The sequence below is a fragment of the Sceloporus occidentalis genome, unplaced genomic scaffold (genome assembly GCF_023333645.1).
Source record: "Sceloporus occidentalis isolate IW3139 unplaced genomic scaffold, rSceOcc1.0.p SCAF_1, whole genome shotgun sequence".
NCBI classification, from domain to species: Eukaryota; Metazoa; Chordata; class Lepidosauria; order Squamata; family Phrynosomatidae; genus Sceloporus; species Sceloporus occidentalis.
The window spans coordinates 135,724,756-135,738,946 of NW_028316981.1; positions in this window are offsets into that span (position 1 = coordinate 135,724,756).

The window sequence follows — 14,191 nt, forward strand, 5'->3', positions numbered from 1 at the left end:
TGTTGTTGTTGTTTTAATGTTTTATATCTACTATTCAAAGAGACGTGTTGCTTGAGATGTTTCTTACATAAGGAGGATTTTTTTCAAACCTCAAAATGAAACTACAGCAACCATATTGTTATTTGCTTACACCTACACACTGTGCTTATTCTGACATAGCCTATAAATACAATACTGTGTGCACTTCTCTCCTTCTTCAAAATTTACAGTTAAAAACATCTGCCAAAACCTATACATTGCACTGGCAACGATGCTATTAAAAAGGCAAGGAAATTTTTCCTCAAATAGAAATTAAAAAGGGGCTGGGAGAGAACAGAAAATTGTTATATCTTATTTTCTACCTGACATACTCACATTTTTATACATTTATGTATTTATATATTTTTCTTAAAGTCAAAACCAAGAAAGGTAATTGCATCAACCTAAACCGTGTCATAAGAAACACTGTAATTTACACCTAAGAGAGCCAGTTTGATGCAGTGGTTTGAGGCTTAGACTAGGACGCTGGCTACCAGGATTTGAATCTCTGCTCAGCCAGGGAAGTTCAGCTTGGGCCAGTCACACTCTCTCAGCTTCAGAGGGCAGCAAAGGCAATCCCTTGCACAAACCTTGTCAAGAAAACCCTGTGATAGATTCCCCTTAGGGTCACCATAAGTTGGAAATTATTTGAAGTTACACAACAAGAACAAACATGGGGGGCATGTTGATGGATTACAGCTCCCACCTCTCCTAGCCATTGGCTATACCGACTGGTGCTAATAGAACTTGGATGCCAATAAAATCTGGAAAACCATAGATTCCCAACTCTTAGTGTACTTGATTGTGCAATATGACACATCCATATCCATTTTACTGTGCTTCCTCCTTTTGCATTTTATAAACACTATACACACACTCCATTAGGAATTCCAGAACCAACCTCTATATGCCTGAAATGGATGAGAGGATAAAACATGTATGAGTAAACCCCCCCCCCCCAACTGTCCTGATCTGGTAGGAATAACAATTAATCCTCTGTTATCCCTTGTACTCAGCTGCTTTTAAAATGTCCTGGTTTTTCCTCAGCATACTTCAATATCTACAAAGTGAGTTCAACATGCAATAGTAATTTGTACCCAGATGAGCAAGAGGAAAAGGAGAGATCAGAGTTTTTCCTTCCCAGTAGGCTTGGGCAAAGGCTAAATGTGCCAAATTTCTTCTTGAGATAAGGAATAAACACACTTTATAAAACAGTGTCCTGTTTAAAGGCAACAAGTGCCCTGGAGAGTACACAACTTAGTTTAAGAAGAAGGCAAGGGATGACCCAAGCCATCTAGTGTCCTATCCAAAAAAGAAGATATGTGGTCAAAGCAGTCCAGAGTCTACACACAAAAACAGTCCAAGCAGTGTCAACACCCAGTCCGGGAATAAACAAAGAGGAAAGTGAAAAAAATAAAAATCACCAAGATTCAGAAAACTAGACAGCAGATACCACCGCAATGACAAAGATAATTGAGCTGTGCTAATTTATAGCCACCTTCCTGTAATGTAGCACAGCTAGCCTCATTATCCCAGCATTCTCCTTTTAAGGCTGACCATTCCCTTGCTGGTGGTTTTGTTATTGTTTTAGGAAATTACTACACATGGCTTTTAAACCACAATTAGACCTGGAAAATATTGTTATTGTTGTTGTTCCCGCTTTCCTCCCAAAATTGGGACACAAAGTAGCTTACAAATTAAAAGAACAATACAAATAAAAACATACAAAAGTGACCATTAAAATAGAATTAAATTAGTACAGTATTAAAACACATCACTCATTGAAAAAATAAAATCCAGTTAAAAAGATAAAAAGACAACACATAGTAAAACAATTAAAAATACTAAAACACATTAAAACAATAAAAAATAAAACTATATACAGACCTTTTAAAACTTCAAAACTAGCACCACACAGCATTGAGAGCTCGGCCTCAACTATTTGTAAAGGCCTGGTGGCACAAAATGATTTAAATTGCTGCTTGAAAGATCACAAGGATGAGGTCATCCGGGCCCCTCATGGGAGGGAGCTCCAAAGTTTGGGAGCAGCCACTGAGAAGGCCCTCCTCTCCCTAGTTTCCACCAAATACGCCTGAGAAGGTGGTGGGACAGAGAAGCAGTTTTGGCAATACTTATTGCACGACAACGCCTCTGCTGTGTCCTCCAAGCATGGTAAGGGCATCCCTTTTCATTGATGGGGAAAACCTGTCAATGACCTCCCAGCCGCTTTGGACCTCAGGTATGAAATACTGCAATCGGAGCAGTTGCAATATTGGCAGGGATGTGTTGTCACAGTCTTCTCCATTTCCCCTGTCCCCCTCCCCTCTGTCCTATTCCCAAGCAGCCTGGTTGCCTTTAATTTTTTCTATTCCTTTTCTCTTTTATTCCAACTTAAATTAAAATAACAGAACTACAGAAATGTGTGAAAAAGTTGAAAGAAAAGTAAATAAATATAGCATAAAAACCTAAAAGGCATGCTGTGTAAGGCATAGGGCAGGGAGGTGGGGTTAAGGGGGAATCAGGAAGAAAGGATGCCGGTGGTGGAAACAGCAGCTGCACAGTTGCAAAAATGTGTGATAATGGCTGCTCAGAAACCAGGGTGTTTTCATTTTAGTTAAACTGATACAATGTTACAGTCCTTAGTCTTCAGTGTTCCAAAAAATGAAGTACCTTAGCTTCCAATTCCCTCTTGTCAAGGTCAGTATGTGATGGTCCAGGCCTTGCTTCCAGGGCAGGACTGGCAGCTTTCTCTGGTTTTCAGTGGAGGCTGTTATCTGGGCTCACCATTTCCCCTTCCTCATCTGAGGAGGCCTCTTCCAGGTAGGGCATGACACTCTTTCAGTTAAGAGGAGCTTTCCTTGAGGATATCCCCTTTGAATTATAGTACTCTCAGAATGGTGCACCTGGTACTCTTTCAATCTCTCTTTCTTACAGATATATAAATCTTGCCTTTCCCCCATTCCTGTAAAATGGTATCAATAGTGCAGAGAGGCATTCCTGATTTGACTTTTGTTTGTTTGTTTCTAAGATGCATAAAAAATTTATTTTCAGCTTTAGTTTTACTGGTTTTCTTCTCTCCATCCCTTCCTTTTGATTTGTTAATCCCTTGTGTGCTAGGGCTGTACTGTGCCACAGAAAAGAAACTAACTAAATAAATAAACTGTAATTTGTGGAGATGGAACATTGGGAGAGATTTTTCTGTCTACTTACTTTGGGGAAGCAATGTTCCCTTTACAGTAAATTAACAATGCAATTCTACATATATCTCCTCAGTGTGTTCAGTGGGCTTTGTTACTATGTAAATGTGTACAGGACTGTAGCCTTCTAAAAGAGCAATTGAGTGTGTTTAATTATTTCTTTATTTATTCTTTATAATTGTTTTTTCCAACCACATCTTTCTTACAGTTAATTACAGACTGTCACCTGGAACTAAAAGAATTGCTCATTATTTTCCCTATCCCCACTGCCACCACATTTGTATTTTAAAAGATAACCCTTTGAAGAAAGATGGGTTGAGAATCTACAATTGGTTCAAGGTTAAGAAGAAACTGGGATTTGACGTGATCAACAAATTGCATTGGGCAGACAGTGGGTATGAACACAGAGTTCATAGTGGATCTGAGAGAAGCTGTAATTTTGAGCATGTTCAATAAAGGCATTCTGATTTTAGAATAATGAATTATGAAATATTATTGTTGTTGTTGCTGTGTGCGTCCAAGTCATTTCTGACTTATGGCTACCCTGCTGGAACCTGTTATGGGCTTTCTGAAATAATAATAATAATAATTATTATTATTATTATTATTTATATTTCCCACTTCTTCCTTTGGATCGAAGCGGGATTACAACAAGTAAAAATGTCATAAAATACATATAATTCGAAATACATTAATCAAAAGAAGAAATAAAAAGGGAGGGATTGTAACAGTATTGCTCACAAACATAAGGATCGAGTCATCGTAGTAAGATATTATTCAAAATCAAATTAGAGGAGATCAGATGGATAGGCCCGGCGGAAGAGATTTTTGGACAGATTTGTTCAGAGGTGGTTTGTCATTGACTTCTTTTGAGGCTGAGCAGGTGCCCAAGGTCATCCAGTGGGTTTCCATGGCTGAGTGGGGATTTGAACCCATCTCCCATAGTCCTGGTCCAACACTCAAACCACTACATCGTAATTGTTTTCATATAATATTATAGTTATAATACATATAATATACATATTATTAATCATGCTGTGCTGATGCATGCACACACATAGAGTATTATACATATTGATTTAAAGTTTTGTTTTGTTTTTTTAATCAGACTTTCTTATATTGAATTCATAAATTCCAGAGTTTCTCTGCTTAAGTTAGTAATTTTGTTTGTTCTTCCTCATTACTTCCTTTTGCTCTCTTTGTGCCTGGTCACACCCTTTTGACCACACTCTAATGTTGCTCAAGCACATGTCTTGCTTTTCATTTGTGAAATGTTGGGAGAGTTTCTAAATCAGCAGGGGGAAGGTTCAATATATGGTTTGTCTATATCAGGCTTGTTCCATTTATGTAAAAGTTTGCTTTTAAACAGAATGCTTTTGCCTGAGCCTCAAAAGATTTTCTCACAAGAATTTGAGTTTTATTTCCTTTTTGTCATTAGGAAGGCCACAACTGGACATGTGATAGCGGTGCAAGTAATTTGTAAAAAATTATGGAGCTAGTTATTTTGCAGCTACCCCTCTCCCCTGAAATAAAACAGTTATGACTAAAAATTTGCTTTCATTATAAGGTAGAGGAATCTTTGGCTGTCCAGATGTTTTAGCTTACAACTAGTGATTAGAGAAACCCATGTTTTTCTTCTCGTTAACTGAGAGCTTGAGGAGAACTTTTTAAAAAAATATTCGTTCCACAAATCCCTCTTTCAAAGGGTGATTTCTTCTCTCCCTTTCAGCAACTAGCGAAATATTTTTCACAGATTTCTCTGAATGACAATAAAAGACAAGGCGAATAATTACGCTAATTACTTTGCATTTCAAACTCAATTACCATCTCAAAAGGAAGTTTGGCAAAGGTTTAAAGAACATTCCTATGCTTAAAAAAACCTGAAGGCACACACACAAAAGGCAAAAAAAGCCCAGTGTCAACAAATAAACAGTCCCAACAAGAAATGCTAGAGTTGAGGGGACCCTCAAGGACTATCCAGTCCAACCCCCTTCTGCTATGAAGTAATACATAGGAATACATGACATACTAGAGGACATGTATTATTATTATTATTATTATTAACCTTTATTTATAAAGCACTGCAAATTTACACAGTGCAGTACATACAATCTTTTTAATCGGACGGTTCCCTGCCCTCACGCTTACAATCTAACAAGACACAACACAAAAGGAGAAGGGAGTAGTGGTGAGGAAGGGACCTCTCTAGTAGCATGTCCTAGAGGACATGTAGTCTGACCCCTGTTCAACATCAGGATGTCACTGGAAAATGGGACAAACTGAGGGTTTTCTTGGCATAAAGAGGAGTTTTGCCATGGGATGCCCCTCAAGCTGAGACAGTGTGACCCACCAGGGACGTAGCCAGGATTTTGGGAAGGGGGGGTCAAGACTAAGTGCCACCATTTTGAGAGGCTAAGAGCCCCCCCAAGACACAAAAAGAGGGTCGAGCGTTTACCCTTGACACCTCGATGGCACCACTTTAACTTCCGTTATGGCTTCGTGCTATGGAATCTTGGGATCTGTAGTTTTGAGGACATGTTGAGTCATCTGTCAGGTTCCACAACAAACTACAAATCCCAGCATTTCACAACATGGAGCCAAGGGCAGTTAAAGTGGCCAGCTGGATTATTTTTCCAGTGCAGATGCAAACTGAGTCCTTCCTCTGAAGGTGTTTACATCAGATAAATTCATCTCGATCAAGCAAAGTGCAGCTGCTCGAGCAATGAGCGGCAGCCACTCTGTTCATGCTCAGAGGCACTCTGCTCATGCTTTGAGACACTGTATTCCAACTTCTGAGCTGAGTTAAGAACCCAGGCTGCATCCACACATTTCATTTCCACTTCCAAGAGGGATTTTTAATTTTAAGACACACACACACACACACACACACACACACACACTTTTTAATTCCAAGACCTACCTACCTACCTATCTATCTATCTATCTATCTATCTATCTATCTACCAACCATAATTTTTAATTCCAAGCCATTATACGTTCCTTTCTTTTTATAATAAACAAACCCCTTTAAGAGAAACCTATTTTGGGAGAAAGGCAGGGTATAAAATCAATCAATAAAAAATTATAGTGCAATAGTCCATCAGTGCATGGCTTGCATTATAAGACTTTATACCTTTATACATTTAAAAACAATTAAAATCACAGTAGGCTCAGAGTGCTATAGAATCATGGAATCATAGAGTTGGAAGAGACCCCAAGAATGGCCATCCAGTCCAACCCCATTCTGCCATGCAGGAACTCCCAGTCAAAGCATCCTCAACAAATTATGTAATGGAGGTGTCCATCTACATTGTAGAAAGATATACTATAGCCTTATTAGACTGCAGTTCCCAGCAGTCTGTGGTGCTCCTCTTTTTTGTTGTTGCAAAAATCCAGAAATGACTGTTTTTGAAAACATCAGTCCATTCTCAGGAGAAATGTCCAGAGTAGAGTCTGAGTCTCCTTTCTCTGGACTTCTGAAACCTAAATTATCAGCTCAGTGTGCAGAAGCACAACATTATTTTAAAAATATTGTGCATTAAATTACCTTCAGTCTATGTCTATGAGATGCATATGAGACATACATGGATCCCATCTCCCATTATATCCCATTAGACATACTGTATAAAAATATACCAAACTCTGAAAAACTCCAAAATACATCTAGTCCTCAGCATTTTGGGTAAGGGATATTATTATTATTATTATTATTATTATTGCATGACCTTAGCATCACCATGAGAGAGGTGCAGAGAGAGAGTTGGTCATGTCTTGCCTCTGAGGCTGAGAGAATGTGACCCTCACAAAAGAGAATGTGGGAGAATGAGGATCTGCTGAACCTTTCCCCTGCCATTCGCTTCTCCTTTTGTCTCTTGTCCCTTTAGATTGCAAGCCTGAGGGCAGGGAAATATCTAGTAATTTGTAAGCTGCTCTGATAGCCTTTTGGCTGAAGAGCTGGGCATTAATAATAATAATAATAATTATTATTATTATTATTATTATTATTATTGGCAAGGAGAGTGCAGAATTTCCAGGAATGAGAGTGTGTGACTTACCCAATGTCACCCTGTGGATTTACATGGCTGAGCTGGGATCCTCCCAGTTCACCATAGAAATTCACTGGCTGACCTTGGGCAAGTCACATCCTCTCAGCTTCAACTCCAACTCCTAGGTATTCCTTCATGGTAGGTTTTATTCATGGCAGAATTCTTGCCATCACACCCTACTCTGCTCCTAATTGAGGATTCCTGCTTGGCAGAAGAGCATTGCCACTTGGCACCCGACCCCTCCCCTTCTCATCTGTGAGGGTCACACTATCTCAGCTTCAGGGGCATCCCATGACAAAACTCCTCTTTATGCCAATAAAACCCTCGGTTTGTCCCATCTTCCAGTGTCATCCTGATGAGACAGTGTGACCCACTTGGCTGTTGATGTTTGTTGCCTTCTGGTGGGCACTCTCAGTGCTTTGGGAGGACCCTGGCAAAACGGGGCAAGAAGGGGGGGGTTGTGGGTTTTGTGTGTGTTTAGAGGGCTCTTGCAATGAGGACATGCCAGTGTCTTCCTCTGAGACCCAGAGAGTGTGACTTGCCCACGGCCTCCCAGAGGGCTCCTATGGCCATCCAAGCCCTGAGCTCCCTTTCCCCATGACCTCTTGGAAACATGGCTGTTGTCGTGTGTTGTGACTTTTAGGACTCTCCTGGCATGCAAGGCTTGTTGGGGGGGGGGCAGTGCCTCCCTTTGAGGCTGAGAGTCTGTGCCAGGGATATAAGAAAACAACAACAACAATATCTGGGTATTGTAGTTTTGTGAGACATTTAGCCTTCTTTGTCAGAGAGCTCTGGTGGCACAACATACTACAAATCCCAGGAGTTTCCATAGCATTAAAGTATTGTCGAACTGGATTATTTCTGCAGTGTGCAGCCTTATTAGACTGCAGTTCCCAGCAGTCTGTGGTGCTATCAGAGCAGCTTACAAATTGTTAGACATTTCCCAGCCCTCTCTCTCTGCACCTCTCCCATGGTGATGCTAAGAGGTCATGCAATAATAATAATAATAATTGGCACATTCTCTCAGCCTCAGAGGCAGGGCATGACAAACCTCTCTCTCCAGCGCTCTCAAGGTGATGCTAAGGCAAACCTATGTTTATTTTGCATTGTGTGTGTGTGTGTGTGTGTGTGTGTGCTTGAATTTCTTGGCCTTGGAGAACCCAAATCAATGTCTCCACTGCAAGGTATGGATTTCCTGCATGGCAGGGGGTTGGACTGGATGGCCCTAGTGGTCTCTTCCAACTCTACGATTCTATGATTCTATGATTCTAAGGTAGTCTCCAGATCATAGTGATGTAACTGTATTTCATCAAAGTGATTAGTCATTTTTTTATCATCAAAATACCTGTCTTAATCCAAAAAACTGTGGCCAAGACCTTTCCTGCTAAGTTTTGAGATTTCAAGTTCTTCTCTTCTGTGAGAATTTGAATGTCAGAGCATGGCATAAAGGGCAGAAGCCTCACCTTTTGTTATCTTTTGTTTTTCAAAGCAAAGCTGTGATTAAGCAAAGTTGGAGCAAATCACCCTAACAAAGGAAATAGCCTCCAGGATAAATGGTAGCTTTTCTTACACAAAATATGCAAATAGTGGCCATCGAGAGTCAGATGAAGGATTCTTCTCTCCCCCTCATTTCGAAATGACTAACCATCAAGATTCTTACTCATTGATCGAGAACTGCTCAGAATTTCTCCTCTCTAAAATGTTATAGAAATTGTCGAATTAGGCATATTTCTCCTAATTTTTGAATTTTGGAGAATATTCTTTACATCCCTACTTACAACTCCCATCAGCTCCACCCAGCCTGGACAATATTTAAAAACAGTAGGAGTTCATTGGGGCGAGGACTTTCCCTAGCCCTGCAATACGATTCACAAGAACCACTAGTGAACATATTCTCCTCAGTCCAGCAGAGGAAGAGGCAGACCATTTATCTTAGTAGCTCAACATGGTTTACACCAAGGGTGGGGAGAGCTTGGATTACAGATCTCATCCTCCCCTGTCATTGGATAGCCTAACTGGGATTGATGGGAACTTGAGTTCAACAACATCTGGACAGCCACCACAAGTTATACAGCCCAAGACTATGGTATACTGGCTGGAAGTGGCTATTCTGAAGCTGTCACCTTCCACTTGCAAAGTGTGTTCTCTGTCAACACTGAGCTGTATCCCTGTTTGGAGCTGGCTTAAAATTTATGAGCTTTCTTGGAATTTAGAAAAACAGGGCAGCTGCCAAGAGTTATTTCCTGTCTCATTATACTGGTGCATGTATACTGATGCTGCCATGTGCCTTATCATACTATCCTGAAAACTGCAATCCCAAGTGCTGAGAAGGACACTTTGAAATTCTGCTGGCTCAAACATCCAGGAACAAAAGGTGGGGTTAGATTTGAATTGGTGACAGCAGCCATGTAAAATGGAAAGCAAAATAATTGTCCCAGATAGAGAGAAGATCCTCAAAAGACTTGATGCTCCACTGGTGTGGCCCCATAGTTCTCAACAACCAACAAGTGCTTCATCAGAAATAATGGATTAGCATTAAAGGACTTCTGCTCATAGCCCTAGGAAGTTGCTGTCTTCATAGATTACATGGGTTCACAGTGACCAAGAAAAAATTCAATAAGTGTTTGTGAAGAAGCCATAGCTCAGTGGCAGAACACATGCCATACATGCAGAAAGTTTGATGCTTGATGCCTGGCATTTCCAGGTGGCAGATTGTGTGAAAAACATCTGGAGAGGTACGGTCTACTGAAATAAGCAATTGTGCGCTAGATCGACAAATTGTCTGACCAGAGGAAGTCAGCTTTCTAGGAAAATTTCATCTGTGGCAGGGGTGAGACTCATGAAGACCTCCAGATGTAGTTTGATTGCAGTCCTGTCAGCCCCAGCCAGCATAACCAATGGTTAGGAATGCCAGGAGCTGCAATTCAACAATGTCTAGAGAACTCCATGATTCCCATCATTGATCTAAAATGAGAAGGGGCTACCTTAGAAGAACATCTGCACATTCAAATCATCCTAATTAATCTAAATACTGAGCTCCTATGTCCAGAATCTCATCTTACATTTGAAACCAGATCTCTGGGGATGGGGAATTATAACAGTGCCAAGTTTTAACATGTTGCACACATTCATCTTCCAAACCAGAGAATATCAAACTCCAGCAATAGGTGCACCATTTTAGCTGGTACAGAATCAAAACAGTTTTTCTTAAAGCAAAATGGATATGATTAATTTTTTTAGAGTGTCACTGAGGCCCCAGTATATCCCCCCCCCCCCACTAGAAACTCACTTCAACAGTATTCCACGGGTGGGCAGCAGGGCACAAATGGATGCTTCTGTCACAAACCCAGTGTCCCAGCCTGGCCACCTTCTGCTTATTCAAGGGGCAAGTTCTGAAGTGAGGAGGCTGCTGTATACATACAGATCCCCCTGTGGTTTAGAACTCAGATCATGGAGAGTTCTAATTTAGGGAGGGGAGAACTATATAAGCCTAGCCTCTGCTTTAGACCTTCCTCCTCCAATGCATGGAAAGTAATGGGGGTACACTCAAGCAACCAACAGAGAGGGAGACCAATGGGTTACAAATTGCACACATGTGCACACACACACACACACACACACACACCTACTTCTGCAACCTGCCTGGAATTGCATAAGGGATTGAGTGCTACAGTAAGACTACTGCATGTGTGCTTTTTTGAATAACAAATCTATTATACAGCTTGAGGCAAAAGACAAGATGTGCCTACTCACCCATCCTTTCAACATAAAGAGGCACACTAGAGTGGCAGAAGAATCTTACTTCAGCATGACAATGGGATAATATCCTCCATAGCTCCTGAGGGCAGCAGTAGAGACCATTTGACAAAGACAACTTTGTCCAGAAGGAAATCACCAGGGGACACTAATGAAACGGCTGGAGGATTGCCACTATTGCCCTCCAACATCTGCTTCTTGAAGCAGTTGCCTCATTCTGCCTAATGATAGCCCCCTCCACTCCACCCCAAAATGATACCCAAGAAGTAAAGAGGTTAAATTTATTTTGAGTAAAAGATTCTTCCTGTAAAATAAAATATGAAAGCAACTGCATCAAATATTTGTATGTTTGATATTCAAGTCTGCATAGAATGAACTTAAGTAGGAAGGATCTTGTAGCACCTTTGAGACTCACTGAAGGGGAGAAGTTGGTAGCATGAGCTTTCATAGACTTGAGACTACTTATTCAAATGCATGCAAGTCTACGAAAGCTCATGCTACCAACTTCTTTCTTTCTGTTAGTCTCAAAGGTGCTATAAGAGCCCTTTGCACAGTGATTTTCCAGACTAGCATGGCTATGTCTATGGATAAACAGGAGGAGGCAGGAGGCAATCCTTTCACACATTCTGGATTCATGAGCATCTGCATGGCTTCAGTGTGCCAAAATGCATGCAAATTATCTACTGATAGGTGTGTAGGGGATGCTGGAGTCCAATAGAGGCTGGCATTCCATGTAAATAGGATGATTAATCTGGTCCAGATTTTAGTCCAAACTTTAAAAAAGTTTTCCAAAGAGCTGAGCAGGGGAGAGACTGGAAACAGCTAGAGACTCCCTTTTGTTACAAGAGACTTGAGTACATGTATGCGTGTGAGTGTACTGTTGCCACATATGCAGGCATGTTATGGCATGGGCAGGTTTTGCTGTCATGGTACATGTTCATCCAGCATCTTTCCAGTGCAGATCAGTAGTCTCTTTGGTTGCTAAAATAAATCAGAGAATATCATGCTGACAAGCTGAACAACATTCGTGTCTGTAGTTATCTTTCAGCTTTTCAACCCAGCAGCATGAAGTTCCCTTGGGGTTGTCTTAGGAGGTATTTCAGCAAATGATGTATTACTGTTTCATGCAGTTCCTTGCAGGAAATAGGTTTACTTGCCCCAAGCAATGATCTTTTACGTAAAACACATTGGTCCTCAGGAAACTACATTGCTTCTTGTGTGCTTTCTTTTTTTTAATGTTCTTCTTTCTCGTTCTTTGGAATGGAACTCTTCACTTGTTTCTTTAGCAAGGTTCATATGTGCACACTTATAACCATGTCAGCCCAGATGTGCACACATTCATGCGTTCATCTACACATGTTCTATTGGTGTCACTATTTTTCTAAAGATCAGCCTGTTCACTGTATTTTTTGGTTTTTAAAATAATCAACTCTGCTTCATGTGTTACAGAATACCACCAACTGCTTTACAGGGCAGAAGAACACAAACAAAGGCAGGATTTGTTGTTGTGTATGTTCAGTAATTTCTAACTTAAGTCAACCATAAGGCAAATCTATCACATGATTTTCTTGGCAAGATTTGTTCAGAGGGAGTTTGCCACTGATTTCATCTGAAAGACAGGATACCTAGCTGGTTTCCGTTAAAAGAGAATCTAATAAATGCTAAGCTTTCTGCTTTTGATTGTAATACCCAACCATAATAAAAAAAGAAAAAGAAAAAAGAATGGTACAAAACCAAAAAAGAAGAGCTTTACCTTTGAACCATTCTTTTTAAATCATCCTATACTTTAGGAGCCAGCATGGTGTAGTGATTTGAACATTGGGCTAGAACACTGGGAGCCAAGGTGGTGCAGTGGTTTGAGACTTGGGACCTTTCCACACAGAGCACAGAAGTAGGGTCAGTTTATTCGCGTTATATCGCATTGGTGTTCTGCACCTGTGAGCTCAGAATACTTATTGACCAATGTGATATAACATGAATATGCTTTGGCCAATGTGTATTCACGGCTGGGTTCCGAACTGAAGGCAGCCGGCTCCTCCATTTTGCGAGTCCGCAAAATTAGTGGATTCATGGGATCCGTATTGATGGCCAGTGCGAAACCTCTGCTGCTTTGGCTGGTGTGTACATCCAATCCGCTGGTTCTCCTGAAGACCACCGGGTTACAAATTTCCCATGATGCTGCACTGGAATTTCCCCCATCTCCTTCCGTTAGCCCTTTCCCCTTTCAGGACAACCGCCGGGGCTGGGGAGCGATTTTTCCACTGAACGAGATGAAGCAGAAACCTTTTGTGTTGGGGGGGAATGTATATGTATATGTGTGTGTGTGTGTAAGCATACACATGCAGCATTACACTTTCGGCTGCTCCACAGTTTGTCTGTGTGTGTGTGTGTGTGTGTGTGTATGTATATGTGTGTATATATGTCTATGTATGTATATATACACACACACACACACACACACACACAGCTGTGTGTGTACACATATAAATACGGCTTCACACTTTTGGCAGTACCACTATGTGTATATGTGTGTATATCTCTGTGTGTGTGTGTGTGTGTGTGTGTGTGTGTATAAACACTCATATAGACAAATGTGTGTGTACACATAAAAAAAGGCATCTCACTTTTGGCTTTACCACTATGTGTATATATGTGTGTGTGTGTGTGTGTGCATATATATATGTGTGTGTGTGTGTGTGTGTGTGTGCGCATATACACACACACACACACATATATATACAGATGGTGCATACCCCTTTTGTAAGTTGCTAAAGGCAGCAATTCTCGCGATATTATGCGCTAAACAGTGACCTCATTCTTCACCCCGGAAGTTAAAAATGTTGCCCCGGTTCAGAGCCCCACAGAGCATGCGCAAGGCTGCAGATGCGAATCGGCCAATACACATTGTATTGGGCTGGCGTGGTTATCCAATCTGCACTTGCCTCATTTTGCCTGAATACGCATTGGCCGATTCGCAAAACCTCGATTCGGAAGGCCGCCCAGGTGTGAATGAACGATGCAATATGACGCAAATACGAATCAGCAAAGCATATTCAGAGAGCACTGGTGTGAATGAACGATGCGATATGACGTGAATACGTACCGACCAATGCGAACTGACCCTTCTTCTGTGCCCTGTGTGGAAAGGTCCTTGGACTGGAACACAGGAGGAAC